The 25,640-nt window shown below is 45.8% G+C and overlaps 1 long non-coding RNA gene across 7 annotated transcripts in view; it reads right to left on the reverse strand.

The window, feature by feature from the left end:
* The window catches only part of LOC130293805 (uncharacterized), a 54,049-nt gene extending 38,676 nt beyond the window's left edge, over window positions 1-15,373 (reverse strand). For all 7 annotated transcript variants that reach the window (XR_008848296.1, XR_008848300.1, XR_008848299.1 and 4 more), the window contains exons 1-2: window positions 15,277-15,373; window positions 14,131-14,213 (exon numbers count right to left, since the gene is read on the reverse strand). This is a non-coding gene — a long non-coding RNA (uncharacterized LOC130293805). The remainder of the gene's footprint in view (window positions 1-14,130; window positions 14,214-15,276) is intronic.
* Window positions 15,374-25,640: the final 10,267 nt, after the last annotated feature.

The following is a 25,640-nucleotide window of genomic DNA, read 5'->3' on the forward strand; positions in this document are numbered from 1 at the left end:
AAAGCCAAATGTGACTCCTTCTCTTCTGAGACCTGTAGTGCGCCAGCAGAGCACTTTTTACCCCCATATGGGGTGTTTTCTGAATCGGGAGAAATTGGGCTTCAAATTTTGGGGGGCATTTTCTGCTATTACCCTTTTCAAAAATGTAAAATTTTTGGGAAAACAAGCATTTTAGGTAAAAAATTTTACTTTTTTTTTACATTTGCAAAAGTCATGAAACCCCTGTGGGGTATTAAGGTTCACTTTACCCCTTGTTATGTTCCCCAAGGGGTCTAGTTTCCAAAATGGTATGCCATGTGTTATTTTTTTGCTGGTTTGACACCCTAGGGGCTTCCTAAAGGTGACATGCCCCCCAAAAACCATTTCAGAAAAATGTTCTCTCCAAAATCCCCTTGTCGCTCCTTCGCTTCTGAGCCCTCTACTGCGCCCGCCGAACAATTAACATAGACATATGAGGTATGTGCTTACTCAAGAGAAATTGGGCTACAAATACAAGTAAAAATTTTCTCCTTTTACCTCTTGCAAAAATTCAAAAATTGGGTCTACAAGAACATACGAGTGTAAAAAATGAAGATTTTGAATTTTCTCCTTCAGATTGCTGCTATTCCTGTGAAACACCTAAAGGGTTAAAACACTGACTGAATGTCATTTTGAATACTTTGGGGGGTGTAGTTTTTATAATGGGGTCTTTCATGGGGTATTTCTAATATGAAGACCCTTCAAATCCACTTCAAACCTGAACTGGTGTCTGAAAAATAGCGAGTTTGAAAATTTTGTGAAAAATTGGAAAATTGCTGCTGAACTTTGAAGCCCTCTGGTGTCTTCCAAAAGTAAAAACTCATAAATTTTATGATGCAGACATAAAGTAGACATATTGTATATGTGAATAATAAAAAAAAAAAATGGAATATCCATTTTCCTTACAAGCAGAGAGCTTCAAAGTTTGAAAAATGCAAAATTTTCAATTTTTTCATGAAATTTTGGGATTTTTCACCAAGAAAGGATGCAAGTTACCACAAAATTTTACCACTATGTTAAAGTAGAATATGTCACGAAAAAACAATCTCAGAATCAGAATGATAACTAAAAGCATTCCAGAGTTATTAATGTTTAAAGTGACAGTGGTCAGATGTGCAAAAAACGCTCCGGTCCTTAAGGCCAAAATGGGCTTGGTCCTGAAGGGGTTAAGGATGGTACAGAACTAGGTTCGGGGCAGGGACACCACACTATAATACACAATATATTAGACTGCAGAAGACCACAGAGCCACATATGTATGAACAATGTCACTGGAGAGTTTTTTAATCAATGTCAGGCCGAAATACATCAGCACTCTGGAACGTAAGCAGATGAATGAACGCAACAATATGTCACGTTCACAACACATATGTCCATGTGCATTAGACCTATAGCAAGCACTGGGGAAATTGGACTGTGTCACTGAAGGATTAGAGATTAGGGATTTCTATGGTTTCAAATGAAGTTTAGCCACAGAAGAATAGAATTAATTCTCCCAGATGAAGAACTGTCACGTGATGAGTGTCCACGCCGTGTCCTGGGAATGTGGACACAATGGCCCAGATTTATCAAACTTTGTGAGAGAAATAAGTGGAGTGATTTTCCCACAGCAACCAATCACAGCTCAGCTTTCACTTTACCAGAGCTTGTTAACTGAGCTGTGATTGGTCGCTGTGGGAAAATCACTCAATCTTTTCTATTACACAGTTTGATAAATCTGGGCCAATATTAAAGGAGAAGAATACTTGCTATAAATATATATACAGTGACCCCCTGACCTACGATGGCCCCGACATACGATCATTTCAACATACGATCACTCTCAGAGGCCATCACATGTTGAAGGCAGCATCAACATACGATGCTTCTGTATGTCGGGGCCATCGCATAAACGGCTATCCGGCAGCGCAGACTGCTTCAGCTGCCACCGGATAGCCGTTTACGGTGCCCCGTGTGGTCTGGTGATGGTCACTTACCTGTCCTCGGGGCTCCGGGGCGTCCTCTTCGGGATCCCCTGCATCATCGGTGCTCTCCATCGTCGTCATCACGTCATCCAATAGGAGCGGCGTGCGTAATGACGTGATGGCGGCGACAGAGAGCGAGGATGCCAGGGAAGCAGAGGCCTTGCCGGAGCGTCGGGGACACCTCGGGGACGCGGCGACAGCGATGGAGGGCGACATCCAGGGCAGTGGTGACGGTCCGGAGCGGCGGGGACATGTGAGTATAACTTCCAATATCAGTGGTCTTCAACCTGTGGACCTACAGATGTTGCAAAACTACAACTCCCAGCATGCCCGGACAGCTGTTGGCTGTCCGGGCATGCTGGGTGTTGTAATTTTGCAACATCTGGAGGTCCGCAGGTTGTAGACCACTATCCTATACTTTACATTGCTCGGATCCCTCAACATACGATGGTTTCAACAAACGATGGTCCATTTGGAACGGATTACCATCGTATGTTGAGGGACCACTGTGTGTGTATGTGTGTATGTGTGTGTGTGTGTATATATGTATGTGTGTGTATGTATATATATATATATATATATATATATATATATATATATATATATATATATATATATATATATATATATATATAATATTATATTAAGTTATATTTTTATATGGTATATAGGCACCTATCCACCCATGTACTCACTACTTGACATTTTATGGACACATTACTTGACCCATTACTTGATATTTTATGGACCTGCGACAAGTCTATGGGCCTTTCAATCTCCAGTTTCGTGTGAAGGCATACAGTGGTTTTATCGGAGGCCATATTTCTTTTCAGGGATAATATCGCCATAATGCGACACTAGATGGAGACACCATCTGGTGACAAGCAGAGTGCTTATGGCTTGGTAGTCTCTGTCCCTCTGTTCAGGCTCTTTGTACGCAGCTTTACCAGGTGTCATTGGGTTGAACATAAAAACATCCGCCAAATGTCTGCATAAAAATGTACAGTCTCAGGGGGCCTTAACCGTACAGACTCAAACACCTTTATAATAGAACGGGATTTTAACATTTCACCCTGTCCCGTTCATTTTTCCTTCAGTGTGTGGATTCAGGGGTGTATCTGCCGCTGCAAAAAAAAAAAAAAAAAAGCAGAATTTTGGACGATGTGCAGGGGCTCACTGACAGCAATGTATGGTATATGAGGATGGAGAAACATAGTCCATAAGGTTGAAAAAGGACAAATGTTCATCAAGTTTAACCTACATACCTATTGTGTTCCTACTGTGTTGATCCAGAGGAAGGCAAAAAACCCTAATACCAATTGCCCCATACCAGGGGAGAAACTCCTTCCCGACTCCACTTTGGCATCAGAATAAATCCCTGGATCAATGTTCTGTCCCTATAGATCTAGTATCCATAACCTGTAATATTATTACTCTCCAGAAATGCATCAGGACCCCTCCTGATCTCTTTTGAGTTCACCATGACCACCTCCTCCCTAAGAGAATTCCACAGTCTCACTGCTCTTACAGTAAAGAACCCCATCTGTGCTGGTGTAGAAACCTTCTTTCCTCTAGACGTAGAGGATGCCCCCTTCTTATACATACAGTCCTGGATATATATACAGTACAGGCCAAAAGTTTGGACACACCTTCTCATTCAGAGTTTTCTTTATTTTCATGACTATGAAAATTGTAGATTCACACTGAAGGCATCAAAACTATGAAGTAACACATGTGGAATTATATACGTAACAAAAAAAGTGTGAAAATCTGTCATATTCTAGGTTCTAGCCACCTTTTGCTTTGATTACTGCTTTGCACACTCTTGGCATTCTCTTGATGAGCTTGAAGAGGTAGTCACCTGAAATGGTCTTCTAACAGTCTTGAAGGAGTTCCCATGATGCTTCACACTTGTTGGCCCTTTTTGCCTTCACTCTGCGGTCCAGCTCACCCCAAACCATCTCGATTGGGTTCAGGTCCGGTGACTGTGGAGGCCAGGACATCTGGTGCAGCACCCCATCACTCTCCTTCTTGGTCAAATAGCCCTTACACAGCCTGGAGGTGTTTGGGGTCATTGTCCTGTTGAAAAATAAATGATGGTCCAACTAAACGCAAACCGGATGGAATAGCAGCCGCTGCGAGATGCTGTGGTAGCCATGCTGGTTCAGTATGCCTTCAATTCTGAATAAATCCCCAACAGTGTCACCAGCAAAGCACCATCACACCTCCTCCTCCACACCAGCACACCTCCTCCACCATACCAGCACACCTCCTCCCCCACACCATCACACCTCCTCCCCCACACCATCACACCTCCTCCCCCACACCATCACACCTCCTCCTCCACACCAGCACACCTGTAAAGTGAAAACCATTTCAGGTGACTACCTCTTGAAGCTCAACAAGAGTGTGCAAAGCAGTAATCAAAGCAAAAGGTGGCTACTTTGAAGAACCTAGAATATGACATATTTTCAGTTGTTACACACTTTTTTGTTACGTATATAATTCCACATGTGTTAATTCATAGTTTTGATGCCTTCAATGTGAATCTACAATTTTCACAGTCTGAAAATAAAGAAAACTCTGAATGAGAAGGTGTCCAAACTTTTGGTCTGTACTGTAGATCATGGGAGAGATCTCTGTGCTGCCCCCTGATATATCTATACAGTGACCCAAACCCCCCCCCCCCCCCCCCGACCTACGATGGCCTCTGCTTTTGTATGTCGGGGCCATCACATAAACGGCTATCCTGCAGCGCAGACTGCTTCAGCTGCCCCCGGATAGCTGTTTAATGTGCCCCATGTGCTCCGGTGAGTGTCACTCATCTGTCCCCACCGCTCCGGACCGTCCTCTTCATGCTCCGCTGCATGGCCATTGTTCTCCTTCATCGTCATCACGTCCCCGTGCACGCCGCACATGCCCCCAAAGAAGGTGAGGATATTATAAACTAGTCTCTGCTTGCCCCGTAAGTAGTCCCCTGGGCGGGGAGCTCCTCTCACCTACTCCCATTCTTTGGCCGACAACGACGCCCCCTCCGCTTGACAGGCCGTGTCTCTGCTTCATCTGTTCAATGAGCAGAGCGATGACGCGGCCCATCAATCAAGTGGAAGGGGGCGTCGCTACCGGCCAAAGAACGGGACTAGGTGAGAGGGGCTCCCCGCCCAGGGGACTACTTGCGGGGCAGGCGGTGACTAGTTTATAAGTTTATATCTTCACCATCCCTGGGGGCAGGAGCGTCTCTCGGCAGTGTGAAAGTAGCCTAATTCTGATAATCTTTCTGGGTACTGTAGTCCTCCCATTCCCTGTATTACCCTGGTTGCCCGTCTTTGAACCCTCTCCAGCTCCACTATATCTTTTTTGTACACTGGTGCCCAGGACTGTACACAGTACAACTAAGGGTCACCTCCAGGCTGAAGGCTGTGCCCCTCTATGGTAAAATGTTATGGTATTTTTGAGTTTCCCTTATCCACAGAATTGTATTTTCATCCAAACAAATGCAACAGTAATGAACGTGGCTGTATTATGGACGCAATGCCCTGGATGCAAATCATGGATCCGTGAAAAGCTTCTATGTGGCCCTACTGTACCTCCATATGCCTCAGACTACGCTTTTTATCTTGCTATGGACCTAGGTAGAGATGAGTGAAGTGATTTGATTTATTTATTTATTTAAAAAAATCCTATTCCTTCCAGTACTTATCAGCTGCTGAAGTTGAGTTGTTCATTTCTTTCAGACCTCAGTGCTCTCTGCTGACACCCCTGTCTGTCTCAGGAACTGTCCAGAGCAGGATATGTTTGTTGTTATTAGGATTTGCTCCTACTCGGGACAGTTCCTGAGACAGACAGGGGTGTCAGCAGAGAGCACTGTGATCAGACAGAAAGAACTCAACTTCAGCAGCTGATACTGGAAGTACTGGATTTTTTAATAGAAGTAATTTACAAATCTATTTAACTTTCTGGAATACCCCTCTAAGGTATGTAGCCTCTGACAATGAAGTCTTTTAATGCCCTTTTGCCTCCATAGAAGTCTATAGTGCTCTTCAGTAGTTGATCATGTTGTACTTACGCACATTTTTCAGCATTTTCCAGCTTTTTCCCTAATGAACTTTAAATTTTAAGAGGATGATTATTGTGCATTAGCAGCCTCTGCCGTCTCAGCGGGAAATCCATTTGAAGCCTGTTGACTGAGGTGATGTTCTACAAAAGAGCTTTTAACTATTAAAGGACATTTTCCGGAAAAGTGAAGTTAAAATATGGTATTTTCTATTCATGGCTGCATTATTCATTTGTGGTTAGCCAAAGAAGACTCATTGTTGCCCTACATACAAGACTTATAGCAGATCAAAGGAAGCTGGTACAATGCCAAGTCAAGGGGAATGAAGAAACGGACACGACAAACCTTATTGGGGTTATCCAGCCTTATAAAATGGATGGCCTGGTCTCCGGATAGTCCATTAATATAAGATCTGAAGGGGTCTGACTACAGCCCCCCTTTCAATCAACTGTTTAAAGGGACTGTAGCATAGCATTTACCGAGTCTTATACCTGCACTACAATACTTTTAGTATTGAATAGGGCAATGATGTTGCAGGTACGAGCCCTAAAAAATATAGAAGAGGCTGCAGAGTTTGCAATAGCACTGGTCTCTTCAAAAAGATGGCAAGGGTGCCTGTACACCGAGGACAAGCAGGGCTCTGTAGACTGAGGACAAGCGGGGCTCTGTAGGCTGAGGACAAGCGGGGCTCTGTAGACTGAGGACAAGCGGGGCTCTGTAGACTGAGGACAAGCGGGGCTCTGTAGACTGAGGACAAGCGGGGCTCTGTAGACTGAGGACAAGCGGGGCTCTGTAGACTGAGGACAAGCGGGGCTCTGTAGACTGAGGACAAGTGGGTCTCTGTGCAGTGAGGCTCTGTGACATGCTCCCAGCTCACACATGAGGATCATTGACAAGCCAGGAGTCTGCACAGAGCCCTGCTTGTCCCGTCCTCACTTCCTGTATTTGGACTTATCACAGACAATAGCCGCAGGGACAGCACTTTTTCACTCGTAAATATAAACAAATGTTTTTGTTGACGACAGGTTCACTTTAACCACTTTCCACTGTGGCCAAGAGATGAGGATCCTGGACAAGACTCAACTTTATAAACTCAAGTATTCCCTAAGGGGTTAGTATAGATTTGGTTCAGTTTGCTGAACATGACAGAGCCACATTGGCCATGCAGCAAGTAAATAAGCAAATCCTACTCCCTACGTAAGGGTAAGATATCGTACACACTGTGATAGGTGTAAAGGAAACAATACATACGTGGCCACAGAGGCATTCAGGATGGCACTACCCACTCTCCCAAAGGAGTATTCAATCAAACATGGACTCACACATCACAAGGTAGGGGTGCCGATACTAACCTGCAGTCCAGCGGTGGTGCTAGGAAGTATAGATGAAACAGACTTCAAAGATATGTTCTACTACTAGACTAAAGACATCCTGCACTCACCACAAAGTAATAGACTTGACGCTCCTACTTGGGCGACTCCGGTGGATCAGGTCTCAGAACATCCATGGGCGCTCAGAGGCGACTGTTGTCCAAGTAGGAGTGTCAAGTCCATTACTTTGCGGTGTGTGCAGGATGTCTTTAGTCTAGTAGTATTGCATAATTGTGATAGGTGTAGTGGCATAAAGAAGCCCAACAAAGGGGTACGCCATGATGGTGCTGGTTCATGCTATCGCCCTTCTCGTCTTGGAACAGGAGGGTCCAAAAACCATTTAGCAGAAACATCTAGCTTTTTGCCTTCTCAATAGTTTGGTAAACATAAAAGGGGTACTCCACTGGAAAACACTTTCTTTTTTTTTAAATCAACTGGTGCCAGAAAGTTAAACAGATTTGTAAATTACTTCTATTAAAAAAATCTTAACCCTTCCAGTACTTATCAGCTGCTGTATGCTCCACAGGAAGTTCTTATCTTTTTGAATTTCCTTTCTGCCTGACCATAGTGCTCTGTGCTGATCACACCTTCACGCCCCCTCCCATTGACTTGCATTGAGGGGGCGGGGCGTGACATCACACTGGGGCGGAGTCGTGACATCACAATACTCCGGCCCCGTGGTCGTCACGCTGCACACTCGGAGCCTCCAGTGCTGCGGAGAGCTCACAAAGGTAGGTGCTGAATGACAGATTGTGGGGGTCCCCAGCGGTGGGACCCCTGCAATCAGACATCTTATCCCCTATCCTTTGGAGAGGGGTTAAGATGTATTAGGGCTGGAGTACCCCTTTAAGAGTCTTCAGCAAGGACAACTTGAGGTTGGGCTTAGTTTTTGTTCTCGAGAACCAATGCTAATTTGATTTAAAATGTCAAAGATTTGAGACTGTAAACTTCACGCAACACTTAACTGCAGTTGTGGTGGACCACTGGGTGAAATGGCGGGACCACAGGTGTAGTGGTGTGAGTAGTGGGATCAGATGGTATTAACTCCAGGGGCTGGATGGTATTAACCCCAATGTGTTCGTGACACCAATGTGGTTTTCCGGTTCCAGAACACCACATGCCCAGATTCTCCGCTATCCCAATTGCTAGAAGTGAAATGAGAGTCCACAACCAGTTATGGTCAAACGGAGGCTTTACTGAGTATAAGACAGATGGAATTATCTTCACAGCTAAGGCCAGAATTCCCAGAGAGGTGGCCAGGACCCAGAGGACCCAGCTTGCTGGACCAATACTTGTAATTAACTTGACTTGAGATTGGACTTGACTTGACTATGTGCAGGACTTGACTACTTGTAGTGACAGCAGACATAGACTTGAGACTTACTGGAATGCCTGTAGCTTTTGGTGTCTTCCAGATGCTGATCACTTGCACTGAGATCTCTGGTGGTTGCTGTCTCAGCAAAGACTTGTTCTCAAAGAGAAGAGAGCGAACTGTTATGGCTGCCCCTTTATATAGTGGGGGTCTGGACTAATTCCCATTGGTCAAGCTACGGGTCATAGGTTAAGCTGGTGCTCTCTGGGAGAACATATGACAACAAATCATGTTACTGCATAACATAACATGTGACAGACTTACACAGGTCCTTGAGACCTCCCACAGGTCCTCTATACTACCTATACATAAGGATCCTGTCTAGGCATTAAAGTGACACACACCTTTATAAAACCAACAGGGGGAGACCTTGCAGGGGAGCCCCCAGGTCACTGAGGGACTCAACCTGACAGGGCCTAAGGGTAGTACAGGACCATGTCATGTATTGGGACATCACCCAGTCAACTAAGCATTCCTTATACTTACTTAAAGTTTTTATTTCCGGCAGTACTGAGTTTTAAAGGGGTTACTTCGGCGCTAAGACATCTTATCCTCTATCCAAAGGATAGGGGATAAGATGCCTGATCATGGGGGTCCCGCCGCTGGGCACCCTCGTGATCTTCCACGCCGAACCCCGTTAGAATCAGCCCCTGGAGAGTGCTCGCTCCGGGTCTGATTACTGGCGATCACGGGGACGGAGCATAGTGATGTCACGGCTCCGCCCCCGTGTGATGTCACGCTCCGCCCCCTCAATGCTAGCCTATGGAGGGGGGCGTGACAGCTGGACCCCCGCGATCAGGCATCTTATCCCCTATCCTTTTGGAGTACCCCTTTAAGTTGGGTAAAGGGAGAGGTATATACATGGGGGGGGGGGGGGGGTTAGTCTTGATCTTCTTAAATAGTTGCATTGATGAATATACAGTACCTGGACCGATTGAGGGGATCCATGAAGCAATACCTAAAATCTTCCTACTATTACAGAATTTTATATGGTTATGAACTAATTACACAATATATACTTGTATCCAACGACATGCTCCTCTATACACACAGTGCAGTTCTCTGTGTGCCCACTAGATAGAGCTAGTGGAAAGTGACCTACAAATGTAACATGAAGATCAAGGATCACATTGAGTCTGCTAGCATTACGGTTTTCATGGGCGGTTTTTCTGCTCCAGCAGACTCCTGGGAAGTGGAGAAGTCTAATGGACTGAAGTAATGTTATTTAGTTGGTGCCGCTGAATTCTGGAGGTGAGTCAGGACTGGTCTGTGTGTCAGGGAATTGGATACAGCAATCTCTATAAGCAGCTGAATTACTGCAAACTTCACACATCATAAGGTGAAAAACAGATGTTGCTGATCAAATGCAATGGCTCATTTAGCAAGTTAAAGACGGAACAGTTTTGCTGTATAGCTGGAACATAATGTTACTAGGGTGATGTAGTCTCAGTGGAGGCAGTGGCGCAGCATCCTGGGCAAGGCGTTGTGTATCAATCGCAACGAAAGTCAATATAGAAACAGAACCAGCTCACCGCCTCTAGATGTTGTATCATAGGAAGGAACTTCAGGTGATGTAGGAAGCACGGTATACAGGTCCAAGCCGCAAATCCTAGTGTGAACAGTATCCAAAAAGCAAAAGGTGCAAAGAATTCCATCTCCCAAAAAATCGATTAAAATCCAAAATTTATTAAAATGATACCCAAAATTTATTAAAATGATACCCAAAGATGATACCAACTATTTTTGGGTATCATTTTAATATGATTTAATACATTTTGGATTTTATCGGCTGGAATTTTTTGCAATTTTTTAAAAAAAATTGGGCAATTTTGGGAGCTGGAATTTTTGTTGTTGTGTTTTTTTTTATAATTTTTTAAGTAATTTACAAATCTGTATAACATTCTGGAGCCAGTTGATAAGAATTTTTTTTTTTTCCAGTGGGGTACCCCTTTAACCTGTTAATTAATTGATATGTAGGAACAGTGCAAAAGAGGAACAAGTAAAGCAGAAAGACATGGTTCTATGTGGCCCTAGGTCCATTGCCTCCCCCATCCCCGGTTTTATAATTACCTGTTCCCAGGGGGCCGGGGTCCACGCTACTTCTGGCTCTTGCTGCGTCCTGCGTTACGCTGTGCGCAATGAGGAGTGACGTCCTCAATGCGACGTCACCGTCAGTGCGCACAGTGACAGCTCAGGAGGACGCCACCGGAGCCAGATGTAGAGTGGGCCCCAGGAACAGGTAATTATAAAACCGGGGATGGGGGAGGCAATGGGGCCGGTGCGGTGGGGGGTGCGGCGGTGGGGGTGGGGCGGTGTTGGTGATAGGACTCAGGAGGACCCCCGGAAAGGCAGGGGGAGGGAAGCGGGTGGCGGCGGTGGCCTATGGCTCCGCAAAAGCCGCTGCAGATCATGGATTTAAAGCGCCCGCTTTAAATCAATGATCTGCAGCTGCGTCGTGGCGGGGGGGATAAATAGCCGATAACTTATACCGGAATATCGGTATAAATTATCGGCTATCGGCCCTAACCTCCACAGATTATCGGTATCGGCCCTAAAAAGTCGATATTGGTCAATCCCTACTTAGAACACCTACTGACTTTCACATATTAACTCACCACCAACTGCACCGCCTATTTCATTCAAGTGGGAACTGAAAACCACTCAAGAACTGTGAACCTCTATGCATATAGATCAGTGGTTTCAAACTGTGGCCCTCCTAGATGTTGCACAAATGTGGTGTCCCAGTACCGGAGTGCGTCCTTTCAGGTAAACATTGCTTCAGGTGCCTGACCTAGGCCCTGTTGCTCAGGTCATGCTGTGATATTCATTGTCATATTTGTTCTGTTAATTTAGATTATGTTGCACTGTACCTTTTTAAGGATTGTTCAGGATATCTGTGAGGAGGTATGATGCGGAGTACCCATGTGACCCTGATTGTCCAATGAGAACCCCCAAATTGCCCTGTGTATAGTGTAGGGGGAGAGGAGCTATTCAGTAAGTGCTCACTCAATGAGCTGCAGTGTGGAAAGGAGTCGGAAGAATTGTGAGGTGATTCCAAGGAAATCTCTTATCAAATCCACCCTGCCATTCTGCAAGTGTTCCCCGCACAGGAGTTAGTGAGTTCATACCCTGGTGGTGTCAGTAAATTGGACCTTAGCAGAACCATAGTCAGTGTGGGATATCTCCAAGTCTGCCAGATATAATAGTAAGTCAATTTAAGTGGGTGGAAAGCACCATAAGTCCCAGCATGGCCAGAGGGCTCCCCCGGATTACACTGCATCCCTTCTGCTCTGCTTTGTACTGCTTCTGCCTCAGTAAAAAGACAGTTATGCTTAATCTGGCATCAGTGTGTTTATCGCCCTGCGCCTGTCCCAGGAGAAGCTGTCTCCACCTTGGTCCATGTAGGTTAACTGTGCCCTGGTGTCACAATTTGACAAGTATATCTTGCACCCCCGTGTCACCACACAACTTCAACTCCCAGCATGGAAGTTGAAGTTGTGCAACATCTGGAGGGCCAGAGCTTGAGAACACTTATGTAGCTGATCCATTGGTGTTTAGTAACGCTACCTGTTGAACTGTACTGCTCTCTGGTCTGGCTATTCCACCTCCCGGTGGCCTGGCCTTATCTACATCACCATAACACCGAGTGAACTACCAGGTTCCATCAGCCAGGCACTGTATTCGGTTGTGCCTTGGGAGAAACCTACCTAGGGACGAACATCTCCCTGACCACTGCTATGAGTGTTTGGAACGTGTCCCATTGCCAGAGAGCCCTCTCCAGCTACCATGACACTAACATGGCTGCTTGTGGTACCCAAGTCTCAACCGGCCCTCAGTATACCACCTGCATGCTCCAATCCACTCACTATACAGAGAGGTAAAACCTCAGTGCTTTGCAGATCCCGTGCTACTATTCTTAGTGTCACCTCCGGAACACCTGTCTAGTCATGCTGACCTACTTCGGCACATTCTCCGGATACAAGATAAATATATCTAAACTAGTGTTGAGCGCAAATATTCCAAATGCTCATTTTTACAGCGAATATCGCCACTTCGCAATTTTGAATATTTAGAATTTAGCTACATATATTTGTAATGCCGAATATTGTTTTTTGGTTTTTATTTTTTTCACAGTACACATCACAACCAGTACACATCCAACTTGTGGTCCAAGGAAGACTCCTATATTATTTATTGTGTGAGTCGGTGTGGAGCGCTGTTATGTGACTCACAGGGCCCTTGTGAGTCAGCAGAGACACAAGATAACAATATACAAGATAAAAATATATAGAATATACGGTGGCAAAAACGGAAAGGATAGGGTATAAGATGCCTGATCGCAGGGGTCCCGCCTCTAGGGACCCCCGTGATCTTGCACGCAGCACCCCGTTAGAATCAGTCCCCGGAGCGTGTTCGCTCCGGGTCTGATGACTGGCGATCACGGGGACGGAGTGTTGACGGAGCCCATAGACTTGCATTGAGTGGGCGGGGCATGACGTCACACGGGGGCAGAGTCGTGACATCATGATCTTCCGTTCCCATGGTCGGGAGCCAGAACCTCCAGCGCTGCCGGAAGCAGATACAGGTGGGTGCTGCATGCTATATTGCGGGGGGCCCCAGCGGCGGGACCCCCGCGATCAGACATCTTATCCCCTATCCTTTGGATGGGGGATAAGATGTCTAGGGGTGGTGTACCCCTTTAACATGCGGCTCTGTTCAGTATGCCAGTAATGTCCAGGTATGACCATACCGGCATACCGAACAGAGCCGCATGTTAAGTCTCTCTATAGTCCGTACACACATTGGGCCATGGGTAATAACAGATATTTAGCATTAGTCAAATACACAGTCCATTACTATGTAGTCACATTGCAACTGTATGATACAAACCTATGTACAAAAGGTACAAAACTATGCCAGACCCCAAGTGTATAGTTTCTATCAACTGTCTAAAGAAAAGGGACGGACACTGGAAACAAAGGGGAATGGAGTATTTTCGGGGAAATCTTTTTTCTAATTAATTTATTTACAAACTATAAAAACAAAAAAGATGGACAGTTCAGCAAACCATTAATAAAACTACCAAGAGAATACAACTTGTGGATGATGAATACTTGTTTATATGTGGCAGTGAATGTATACAGACAGTATATAGAAGTTGTATAAATGTCATCCGCTGTATTAGATCTTTGCTTCATAATTACAGATGATAGAATCAATTATAACTAAATAGAATTTGCTCAGAATTTTTCAAAAAAATTCTAAATCTGAATTTTCAGTACCTTACCCCACAAGCACTGCCTGCATCTCCCACATATATTTGTAGTAGCCACGGGGTGTTAGTAAAAATACCTGATCACATCGTGACGCCAGGGCACAGTTATCCTTCATATACACGGTCCGAGGTTTGGGGACAGCTTCTCCTGGGCCAGACACTGGGAGTAAATGAACACACCAACGTCAGGTTACGGATAACTGTTTTTACTGAGCTGGGTGGTAATACATGTACAGCTGGCTTTAGGTGAGAAAGTGCAGCGTAACCCCTTGGGAGGCCTGTTGCCTTGCTGGGACTTGTGATGCTTACACCAAACAGATTAATGCTGACTTGTGAGACGGAAGGATGAATCCTGGTAGGTAGGGTCCTGTCAAGGTACTGAAGCCTTCTCTGCCAAGGCATGAACTTCCACGGTGCCAGTAATCCTTGCAGAATGACCAGTTGAGCTTAGATTTGAGCTGGGGCTCAGGACTGGGGCAACTCTTCCCCCCCCCCCCCCCCCACTACTCTATAAAGGAGAGATTTAAGGGGTTCCCACTGGCAGTCAGAGTCACATGGGATTAACTGCTCTCATTTAAGGGTACAATAACACAGAAAACATGTATACATATAACAATACTATAATTCAGAAAAATATATTACTTTGCAATAGAATGTATACATAATTAATATGACTATAGCTCTCTAGTGGGCCCAAAACCTTGTGCTGCCAAGTTGCCTGCAGCAGTCCAAAGCCACAGGACAGCTACTGGTGCTGGGACACCACATATTCCCCCTTTTTTTTTTTTTGTTTCAGCTCAAGAAAACCCCATAGGGGATAGGATGTCTGATCACGGGGGTCCTGACGCTTGGCCCCCCCCCCCCCCCCCCGCGCGATCTCGGCTGCGGCACCCCAGACATCCGGTGCATGGAGTGAACTTCGCTCTGTGCCAGATGACTGGTGATGCGGGGCAGAGGCTTGTGACGTCACGCTCCTGCCCCGCTCGTGATGTCACAGCCATGCCCCCTCAATGCAAGTCTATGGGAGGGGGCGTGATGGCCTTCACACCCCCTCGCCTAGACTTACATTGAGGTTGTGTGGCCATGACATCATGAACGCGGTGCAACCATGACGTCACGAGCCTCCACCGACCGTTTACCTCATTTTTGCATATGCCAAAGGGGCGACCTTATGTTAAAGCAGTTTATAGATCACACATCATATACTGTATATCATAATATACCTCACTGGAGCCATGAAGAGCGTCCCGAGGGCTCACAAGCCAGTTTTGTTTTATTCTGATGCACAATGACTTCTTGTGTTCTCAAGATCAATGGAAGACGTTCCGAAAGGCATTTGTGAAGAACTAATATGGCTTTAATATCTCTGGGAGAAAGGACATCAAATTGATTAGTTTTGGTTAATTTATGTTTACATCCATTTACTGTGTCTGTTCAAGCGTGGAAAAGACTCCTGACGGGCAGTTCTACGAGGGGATTTAATAGGGATGAACCAACTTGACCTTCATTACTCCTCAGCTTGATGAACTACATAATTATCCACAATATAACTACCCTGCATTGGGAAAAATCTGTTCTCTAGAAACACATCTTATCTCCAGACCATATGTCCTCGAGTGTTTCTCCGAGGTTAGATTGTAACCAAAGATGCATATTCTAGTTATACCCATAGGAATGCATAAGGTTACATTAGAGTGAGTGAATTACAATAACGCCAAGTCTTGTCAAAGATTTATTTAAAGGGGTACTCCACCCCTAGACATTTTATCCCCTACGAAAGGATAGGAGATAAGATGTCTGATCGCTGGGATCCCGCCGCTCTGGACCCCCGCGATCTCCCTGCTGCACCCGGCGTTCATTTAGAGTGTCGGGTGCAGCCCCGGAGGCTCGTGAGGTCACGGCCAAGCCCCCTCAATGCATGTCTGTGGTCACGTCCCCTCCCATAGACTTGCATTGAGGGGGCGTGGCCGTGATGGCACGAACGGGGCGTGACCATGACGTCACAAGCCTTCACCCCGCCTTGCCAGTCATCCGGCACGGAGAGAAGTTCGCTCCGTGCACCAGATGTCTGGGGTGCCGCAGCCGAGATCGTGGGGGTCCCCAGTGCCGGCGCATGCACGCCGTTACGAGCTGAAGTACAGAGACAGGGGCAGGGGTCCGCCTCCTGTGCGCAATTCCCTGAATTGAGCAGCAGGACTTCTGCAGTGCATATGTCCGGAAGAAGTAGGTAGAATTTAGTATGTGACCTAGGGCCGGGCGGTATGACCAAATGTGTGTATCACGGTATTTTTTTTACTTTTGGCGGTTCCACGGTATATAATGGTATAATGGTATTTCCTAGAGCCCCCCCCCCCCCCCACCCCCATATTATCAGCCCACATCCCCATCGGGGTAAATACTCACACAGCACCCGCATGCGATGCCCTCCTTGTCCTGTATGTTGCGGCCGCCGGCGCTGACACTCTATACTGTGCGGTATCCCTATGCACGGGCTGCAAAAGGTAAACAAAATAAACTTTAACGCACCTACGTCGGCCTTACGCTGGGGATGGGAACGTCGGACAGCCGTCAGCCTATCACCAGCCGCAGCGATGTTCCGCCACGGCCGGTGATAGGTTGAGCCCACTGTCATGTGAGGAGCCGGCTCCTCACATGACAGTGGGCTCAGCCTATCACCGGCCGTGGCGGAACATCGCTGCGGCTGGTGATAGGCTGACTGCTGTCCGACGTTCCCGTCCCCAGGAAACAAGTGAGGCCGGTACCGGACTAACGGGAGGTGAGTTAAAGTTTATTTTGTTTATTTTTTGCAGCCCGGGCATAGGGATACAGCGTACAGTATAGAGCAGTGGTCTCCAACCTGCGGACCTCCAGATGTTGCAAAACTACAACTCCCAGCATGCCCGGACAGCCAACGGCTGTCCGGGCATGCTGGGAGTTGTAGTTTTGCAACATCTGCAGGTTCGCAGGTTGGAGACCACTGGTATAGAGTGTCAGCGCCGGCGGCCAAAACAATCAGGACGAGGAGAGCAGCACATGCGGGTGATATGTGAGTATTTACCCCGATGGGGACAGCGCTGGGCTAGTAATTAATTGGGGGGGGGGGGGCAGAACAGTGCTCGCGGGTCACATAGGATTAGTTCCCCGATGTGGAGATTGCGCTGGGCTGATAATACATTCATTCCCGAGGGGGAGGGGCCAAACCGGCATTGCGGTATGGGTTAAAATTCATATCGTGCAGCACAAAAATTTCGATATTCGGTATGAACCGGTATATATACCGCCCATCCCTAACGTGACCCCTCTGTGGACTCCTGGTCACTCACTCTATTCCATAGTGTTTGGGGTTTAGAGTGAGTGATCAGGCTGACAGTTTCCCTTTAAGAATATGACGATTGGAACAAGTTCAGACTAAAATCTCATACACTTGCATGTAAAGCACCTGAATTATTATTTTTTTTTAACAAAAATATGCATAAAAAACACACAGCATGAATTTGACCATAAGATTTTGATTGAACATATTGTTCCCGGGATTGTTCAGAGGATTTGCAGTACAGATCTGGGATTCCAGCAGAGAAGAGGTGCATTGCAGTATGAAGCGGCAGAGATATTGTGTGACTGCAGCTCTATGGTATGGATTCTGGGTGCAGTAACACGTGATATGAATTTCAGGAGGGGACATTTCCTCCCATAACAGGTGTTGTTAATAGTGTTGAGCACGAATATTCGTAATGCAAATTTTTATCGCGAATATCGGCACTTCGCAATTTCGCGAATACAGTGACCCCCCCCCGACCTACGATGGCCCCGACATACGATCATTTCCCCATATGATGTTCTCTCAGAGTCCATCGCATGTTGAAGGCAGCATCAACATACGATGCTTTTGTATGTCGGGGCCATCGCATAAACGGCTATCCGGCAGCGCAGACTGCTTCAGCTGCCACCGGATAGCCGTTTATGGTGCCCCGTGTGGTCCGCTGATGATCACTTACCTGTCCTCGGGGCTCCGACGCATCCTCTTCGGGATCCCCTGCATCGTCGGCGCTCTCCATAGTCGTCATCACGTCGCTGCGCACGCCGTCCCGTCATCCAATAGGAGCGGCGTGCATAGCGACGTGATGACGGCGACATGATGACGGCGACGGAGAGCGTGGATCCTGGGGAAGAAGACGTCCGGAGCGTCAGGGACACCACGGGGACGCGGCGACAGCGATGGAGCGACATCCAGGGCAGCGGTGACGGGTCCGGAGCGGCGGGGACACGTGAGTATTACCTCCTATAATGGGTTCAGAATCTTTTTTTTCTAGATTTTGCACCTTTAAAATTGGGTGCGTCTTATATGCAGGTGCGTCCTATAGGGTGAAAAATACGGCATCTCTCAGAACAATAGCGTTGAGTGCCAATTCAAATGAGAGATACTCTTTGAAGCTGCTTTCCAATCTGGCAAAGAGGTGAAGATCCTGTAGAGACGACCCCATCTATTAATTTACGTTTTCCTCATGGACAGGTTCCTCATTTGCGTCTCTATGTTTTTTGGAGTCCATTGGTCTGACAATGTGGTGTTCCAGCACCAAAGGCTGTACGTTGGCTTCGGACTGCCTCAAGCCGACCTGCGGCACAGGTGTTGAGCCCACTGAGGGACTTATTGCCGTATCTATTGTGTTCCGGCACTTTGCTAAAAGTGAATATATTTTTTATAATTATCAGGTTATATGTTATTTCTATGTAAGTTATTTCTATGTGTTATTGTACCTTTAAGAGAGGAGCAGTGTGGACCCATGTGACCCTGCCTGCCAATGGGAACCCCTAAATTCTTGGCCATATAGTGTAGTGGGGGGGAGGAGTTGCCCCAGTTCAGCCTAGAGCTGTGAGCAGAGCACAAGTGTGGTAAAGGTGTGGAGAAGCTCTAAGGGAAGGCCCAGATCAAATCTACTTTATCCGGTCATTCTGCAAGGATCACCCGTTCATGCCCTGGCAGAGAAAGCTTCGGGACCTTGACATAACGCTAGCTACCTGGATCAATCTTCAATCATCTCCTAACTCAGTATCAATTTATTGGGTGAAAGCACCACAAGTCCCAACAAGGCAACAGGGCTCCCAAGGGGTTACACTGCATCCTCTTCACTCTGCACCATACCATTTGTGTGTCAACATCTGCACCCGGCTCAGTATAGACAGTTATCCGTAACTTAACGTTGGTGTGTTCCTTTACTCCCCGTATCTGGCCCAGCAGAAGCTGTCTCCAACCTCGGACCATGTATAGGATAATGCAATAGAAGAATGTCCAGCTGCTCAGCAGCTGGTAATACAGGAACTTCTTTATTGAAAACGATACAGTATCACAGGGTAGGACAGCAGAGTGACGCATTTTGACTGGATGACCAGTCTTAGTCATACTTAGTGTATAGGCTAACGGTGCCCTGGCGTCACGAAGTGATAAGTTATTTCCCTACACCACAACAACATTTGGAATCCACTGCTCTAGTACATAGGAAAGTACTAGTCAATATATGGTAGACAGTACACCAAATGGGTCCTGTGGTCAACAATTTGTTGTTGGTTAAAAGAACATTACCCAAATGTCGCCAAGCTGTGCCCTTGTATGAAGTCTCTAAATAGTCTATTTATTTATTGGTGCTTTTAAGTGTTTGTGCCATTTAGAAAAACTTAAGTATCACAGAGACTTCAAAAATTTTGATTGCTCAAGGTCTCGGTGCTGAGATATCCACCAATAAGGAGAACAAGTGGGAAACGGGCTGTAGTGCACTTCACTCCTTGGCTTGTAGCCATCTTTTATCAGTACGGAGACCACTGTGAGCTGGGGAGGGAAGCGTGCTCCTGCATGCTTCACCCTGCTCATTCTCCTGGTCTTGGAGATCTCAGCACTGCATCCCGACCGATCAAAACTTTTGACATATTTCTGTGACATATCAAAAAGTTTTTTACGGGACAGGTACACTTTAAATGTAACAAATAATAAAATATTCTGCTGAAGATAAAGGTGCCTATACACCTTTAATAGTGTTGTTTAACACCAGCCACTTAAAAAAAATGCAGCACTTAGATATTCCATCAATAGCTACCGTATTTATCGGCGTATAACACGAACTTTTTAGGCTAACATTTTTAGCCTAAAGTCTATGTGCGTGTTATACGCCGATACACCCCCAGGAAAGACAGGGGGAGAGAGGCCATTGCTGCCCCCTTCTCTCCCCCTGCTTTTCCTGGGGTCTAGAGCCCTGCTGCCGGCCCTTCTCTCCCCCTGGCTATCGGCTGCTTCAGGCCTCCGGCGTGCTTCCCCTGCGTCGTTGCTATGCGCTGCATAGCGCGGCGCATGACGTCAGTGCGCCGCACCGTGCAGTGCATAGCAACGACGCAGGGGACGCACGCCGGAGGCCTGAAGCAGTGGGGACCCGACCCCGGCAACAGGTAATTATGCCACCGGGGATGGGGGGAGGCAACGGGGCAGCGGCGCTGGCAATGGGTGCCGCTGCCCTTTCTCTCCCCCTGGCTGTCGGCGCCGCTTCTCTCCCCCTGGCTATCTGCGCCGGCAATGGGGCGCCGGCACCGATAGTCAGGGGGACAGAACGGGCAGCGGCGCCGATAGCCAGGGGGAGAGAAGGGCCGGCAGCAGGGCTCTAGACCCCAGGAAAGGCAGGGGGAGAGAAGCGGGCAGCGACGGCCTGCCTTTCCTGGGGGTGTATCGTGGTATACACGCGCACACACGCACCCTCATTTTACCATGGATATTTGGGTAAAAAACTTTTTTTTACCCAAATATCCTTGGTAAAATGAGGGTGCGTGTTATAGGCCAGTGCGTGGTATACCCCGATAAATACGGTATATATTAAAGGGCTACTCTGGTGTTCCAGCGTTCTGAACATTTTGCTCAATCACAATTTGTGATTGTGATGTCATGAGAGGGAGCGGCCATGACGTCTCGACCACTGCTGCAGGAACCTAGCATTTGTATACAGTCATGGCTGTAAATGTTGGCACCCCTGAAATTTTTCTAGAAAATTAAGTATTTCTCACAGAAAAGGATTGCAATGAAATGAAACACTATGGAGGAGACCCAGGAGGACCCCACTGCTGACACAGAGACATAAAAAAAGCAAGACTACATTTTGCCAAAATTAACTTGAGTAACCAAAATCCTTCTGGGAAAACGTCTTGTAGTAAAGCACATCATTCTACTGTTTACCGAAAATGGAATGAGGCCTACAAAGAAAAGAGCACAGTACCTACAGTGAAATATGGTGGAGGGTCAGTGATGTTTTGGGTTGTTTTGCTGCCTCTGGCACTGGGGGCCTTGAATGTGTACAAGGCATCATGAAATCTGAGGATTACCAATGGATTTTGGGTTGCACTGTACAGCCCAGTGTCAGAAAGCTGGGTTTGTGTCCGAGATCTTGGGTCTTCCAGCAGGACAATGACCCCAAACATACGTCCAAAAGCCCCCAGAAATGGATGGCAACAAAGCGCTGGAGAGTTCTGAAGTGGCAGCAATGAGTCCAGATCTAAATCCCATTGATCACCTGTGGAGAGATCTTAAAATTGCTGATGGAAAAAGGCGCCTTCCAATAAGAGACCTGGAGTTTGCAAAGGAAGAGTGGTCCAACATTCCGGCTGAGAGGTGTAAGAAGCTTATTGATGGTTATAGGAAGCCACTGATTTCAGTTATTTTTTCCAAAGGGTGTGCAACCAAATATTAAGTTATGGGTGCCAATAATTTTGTCCAGCACATTTTTGTAGTTTGGTGACATTATGTCCAATTAGGTTTTTTTCCCTCCCTTTTTTGGTTTAGTTCCAATTCACACAAAGATACAACAGGGGTAGAACTCCAAGGTGTAGATGGGATAAAGGGTGCTGGACAACCAGGTAACTAGACCAAACGTTTATTCACCCATAATGCAACGCGTTTCACAGCACAGTTGCTTCATCAGGCATAATGCCTGATGAAGCAGCTGTGCTGTGAAACTCATTGCATTATGGGTGAATAAACATTTGGTCTAGTCACCTGGTTGTCCACCACCCTTTATCCCGTCTACACCTTGGAGTTCTACCCCTGTTGTTTCTGCACCTTACGAGACGTGAAGTGGCTGCGGACACTTCATTATGAGATAGATAGACATATGTAGAATAAATAGACAAAGACTCTTACATGAGATGATACATAGCTGCTATGTGTTAGATGTATCAGTGACTACTGCATGGGACTGTGGGGGCTCAGGTGACCCCTATACTAAAGTGTATATTATTATTGTGTAATTCTAATTCTGCCTGTGTATAGATTGAAGCCTCCACCACCTCTTTTTTAAGACCACCCCCTTATCCAGACCAAATTTCATGTAACTGATTTTCAGCCCAACATATATTATTCATAGAGGCAATTTTGTTTGTGAAGACCACCTCTATAGAAGCCATGGGCTATCTTCTTGAAGACGTTTCACTGTGTGTTCCACATTATGCCACCATTTTGGCCCTTATTGTTTTCCATTATTGGTTGCCATGTATGGACTAGGTCTATATTTTGTTCGGATATGACTTCTGGGTTCTGAGAAGTGGTGGAAGAGATTGTTATACTTTTATTTCAGCATGTACAGCGATGGCATTATTATAGCGTTCAGCAATAATTATATACGGCCATGTATTTATTAGGATGCTCATGTCACCTTTGGGGCAAATTTATAAGTTCTATTTATTGCAAGCTAAAGTTCCAGAACTTGCTAGAAGTTCTTCCTAGGCTTATTTTGATTGGTGTTAAATCGTAGCTGTCATATCACAGAAAAATATAATGCTTCGATATGTTACTTACTAGGTCATACAGATTCTAAACATGTCTTTTTATGCGTTTAGTGTAAGGTCCGTTTGCCTGTGTTTTGCATTTTTCTTCTTTGGGTCCTGTTGAGACATTAGGTTTATGTCTGAACAGTTTCTGTGTTTATTCTCCCTGGTTTGGGAAGAGTTAACCCTTCAGCACTGGGGGGATATATGAGGCTTCTTCAGGTGCTACACCTGTTACTCTGACCATGTTTACATTATGTTCACTATGTCTGTCTAAGCACATGTATCCTGAGTTTTAACCATGGTTATCTGTCCTGTTTGATATATAGATTTTAGATTGCCATGTTTTAGTACTTTTGTCGGGTTTTAGTGTTCTTGTATTGTTCGTTCTGCATTTTCTTTCTGTTGCCTGAGTCCATATTCACACAGTGCTTTTTGTCAGTCCTGTTTTGACCTTGTTTGATCCTGGATCACCTAGGATAGAATCTGTTCTGAGCCTTGAGCTAATCTGGCTATCTAGGAATGAGTTAGTCTTGTATCTGTACCCGTGTTTGTTTGTATTTAGGATTTTTGTTTCCTCCTAGGCTAGTATCCTGATCACTCTCTGGAGAGTGCTTGCTAGCTAGGAGCCTAGTGGCTTTGGTATTGACGTTCATCGATGATTGGTGTAGTGTGTCTAGTGTGTTCCTTGTTCGGAGTCCAGTGTGAACAGTGCTCTTGATTTCCTGACCTGTTAGTATGCTATTTCCTCCCTTGTTTGTATTTATATATCTGTTAGTTGTTTATTGTATTCCCGTTATGTTCCTGACTTGTTCCCCCAACTTTGTACAGTTCCGTTTGTTTTGTTGACTTCGACCCCCATGCACTATATCGTGGTCGTCGATCCGTCATTTAGGGTGGAGGGGCAAGTAGGCAGAAGGAGTGTTTTTTAGGGACAGCTTAGGGCTCACTGCTCCCTGCTGCCCTTGTTCATGACATTTAGGTTCTTTATTTGGTTAATAAATCCCTCTGATCTGCTGCTCACTCATTCTGACATCCACTGCTTAGGAAGGAGTGTATCCGAGGCAAGCACTGAGCCCACCCTCACTCACCATGCCTTTACTTCCTCCCTGAGTGCTGGGTCTCCTCATCCAATCACTGCAGGCTGCTCTGTAACCCCCTCCTCTCTGTTTTCTTGCTGCAGTCTTATAAGACAGGAGTGAGCACAGAGGAGTGCTAGTCCCGCCCTCACTTCTTGGACATTGTTTCAGCCTTTGCCACAGAGGACAAAGCTGATACTGCAGCCGGACAGGATTATGGTCTGGATGATCTGAGGACCCCTAATGGTCTTTTTTTTTTTTTTAAAGCCACAACTTCTATATAAAGGAGATAACATTTTCTTATGAAGTATATTAGGTTAATATAAAAGGTTAATGTTTTGCTAAGATGTACAACATATAAAAAGTTTTTGATTCTGACAGCACCCATTTAACTGCTGTCCCTGTCCTACCTATCAGTAGTTTCTCGCAGGCCCTGGCTAGCCTGGCCAATGGAAGCTCCTGCTGGGGCAGGGTGTTTTTGGTGGGTTGCCCTGTGTCCAGGGAGGTGTTAACATGTATACGCGGGTCTATGACCTGGGTTGGTTGTGGTTGGAGTACGGTGCTGTAAGAGAAACAGATGATGTGCAATAAAAAAAAGAAGAATTTCTGATGTTCCTAAATCCAACCAAGCATCTCGTGTCTTAAAGTACTTAAAATCTCAGTTAATCTTCTGCCCACATTAAAATCTATTTACAAGAATTAGACTTACGTAAGATAATTAGATTGAAGCATCGAGCAACTGAGAGAGATCATGTGCGGAGCTGAAGTCTGCGAGATATGAGAGATACATAGGAGATAGATATAGGTAGATAGATATTAGATAGATGGATAGATAGAATCCAAGATACCAACAGCACATAAGGTTTTGGTGCAAAAAGCAGTAAAAAATGTATTTCATCATTCCAGTGTATCTTGGATTTTGTATGTTGTGAGCCACTCACCCAGGCTCTAAACCAGCGTGCACCAAACTACTAGACTGCATTTTGAGTTGTGCTGCTCTTCTGGGATTTTTTTTTAGATAGATACAGCGGGGATCAAAAGTTTGGGCACCCCAGGTAAAAATTTGTATCAATGTGCATAAAGAAGCCAAGGAAAGATGGAAAAATCTCCAAAAGGCATCAAATTACAGATTAGACATTCTTATAATATGTCAACAAAAGTTAGATTTTAATTCCATCATTTACACTTTCAAAATAACAGAAAACAAAAAATGGCGTCTGCAAAAGTTTGGGCACCCTGCAGAATTTATAGCATGCACTGCCCCCTTTGCAAAGCTGAGACCTGCCAGTGTCATGGATTGTTCTCAATCATCATCTGGGAAGACCAGGTGATGTCAATCTCAAAGGTTTTAAATGCCCATCTGACCTTGTCCCAACAATCAGCACCACGGGTTCTTCTAAGCAGTTGTCTAGAAATCTGAAACTGAAAATAGTTGGCGCTCACAAAGCTGGTGAAGGCTATAAGAAGATAGCAAAATGTTTTCAGATGTCAATATCCTCTGTTCGGAATGTAATTAAGAAATGGCAGTCATAAGGAACAGTGGAAGTTAAAGCAAGATCTGGAAGACCAAGAAAATTATCAGACAGAACAGCTCGCAGGATTGTGAGAAAAACAATTCAAAACCCACGTTTGACTGCACAATCCCTCCAGAAAGATCTGGCAGACACTGGAGTTGTGGTACACTATTCCACTATAAAGAGATACTTGTACAAATATGG

This window comes from Hyla sarda, chromosome 10 (assembly GCF_029499605.1).
Source record: "Hyla sarda isolate aHylSar1 chromosome 10, aHylSar1.hap1, whole genome shotgun sequence".
NCBI classification, from domain to species: domain Eukaryota; kingdom Metazoa; phylum Chordata; class Amphibia; order Anura; family Hylidae; genus Hyla; species Hyla sarda.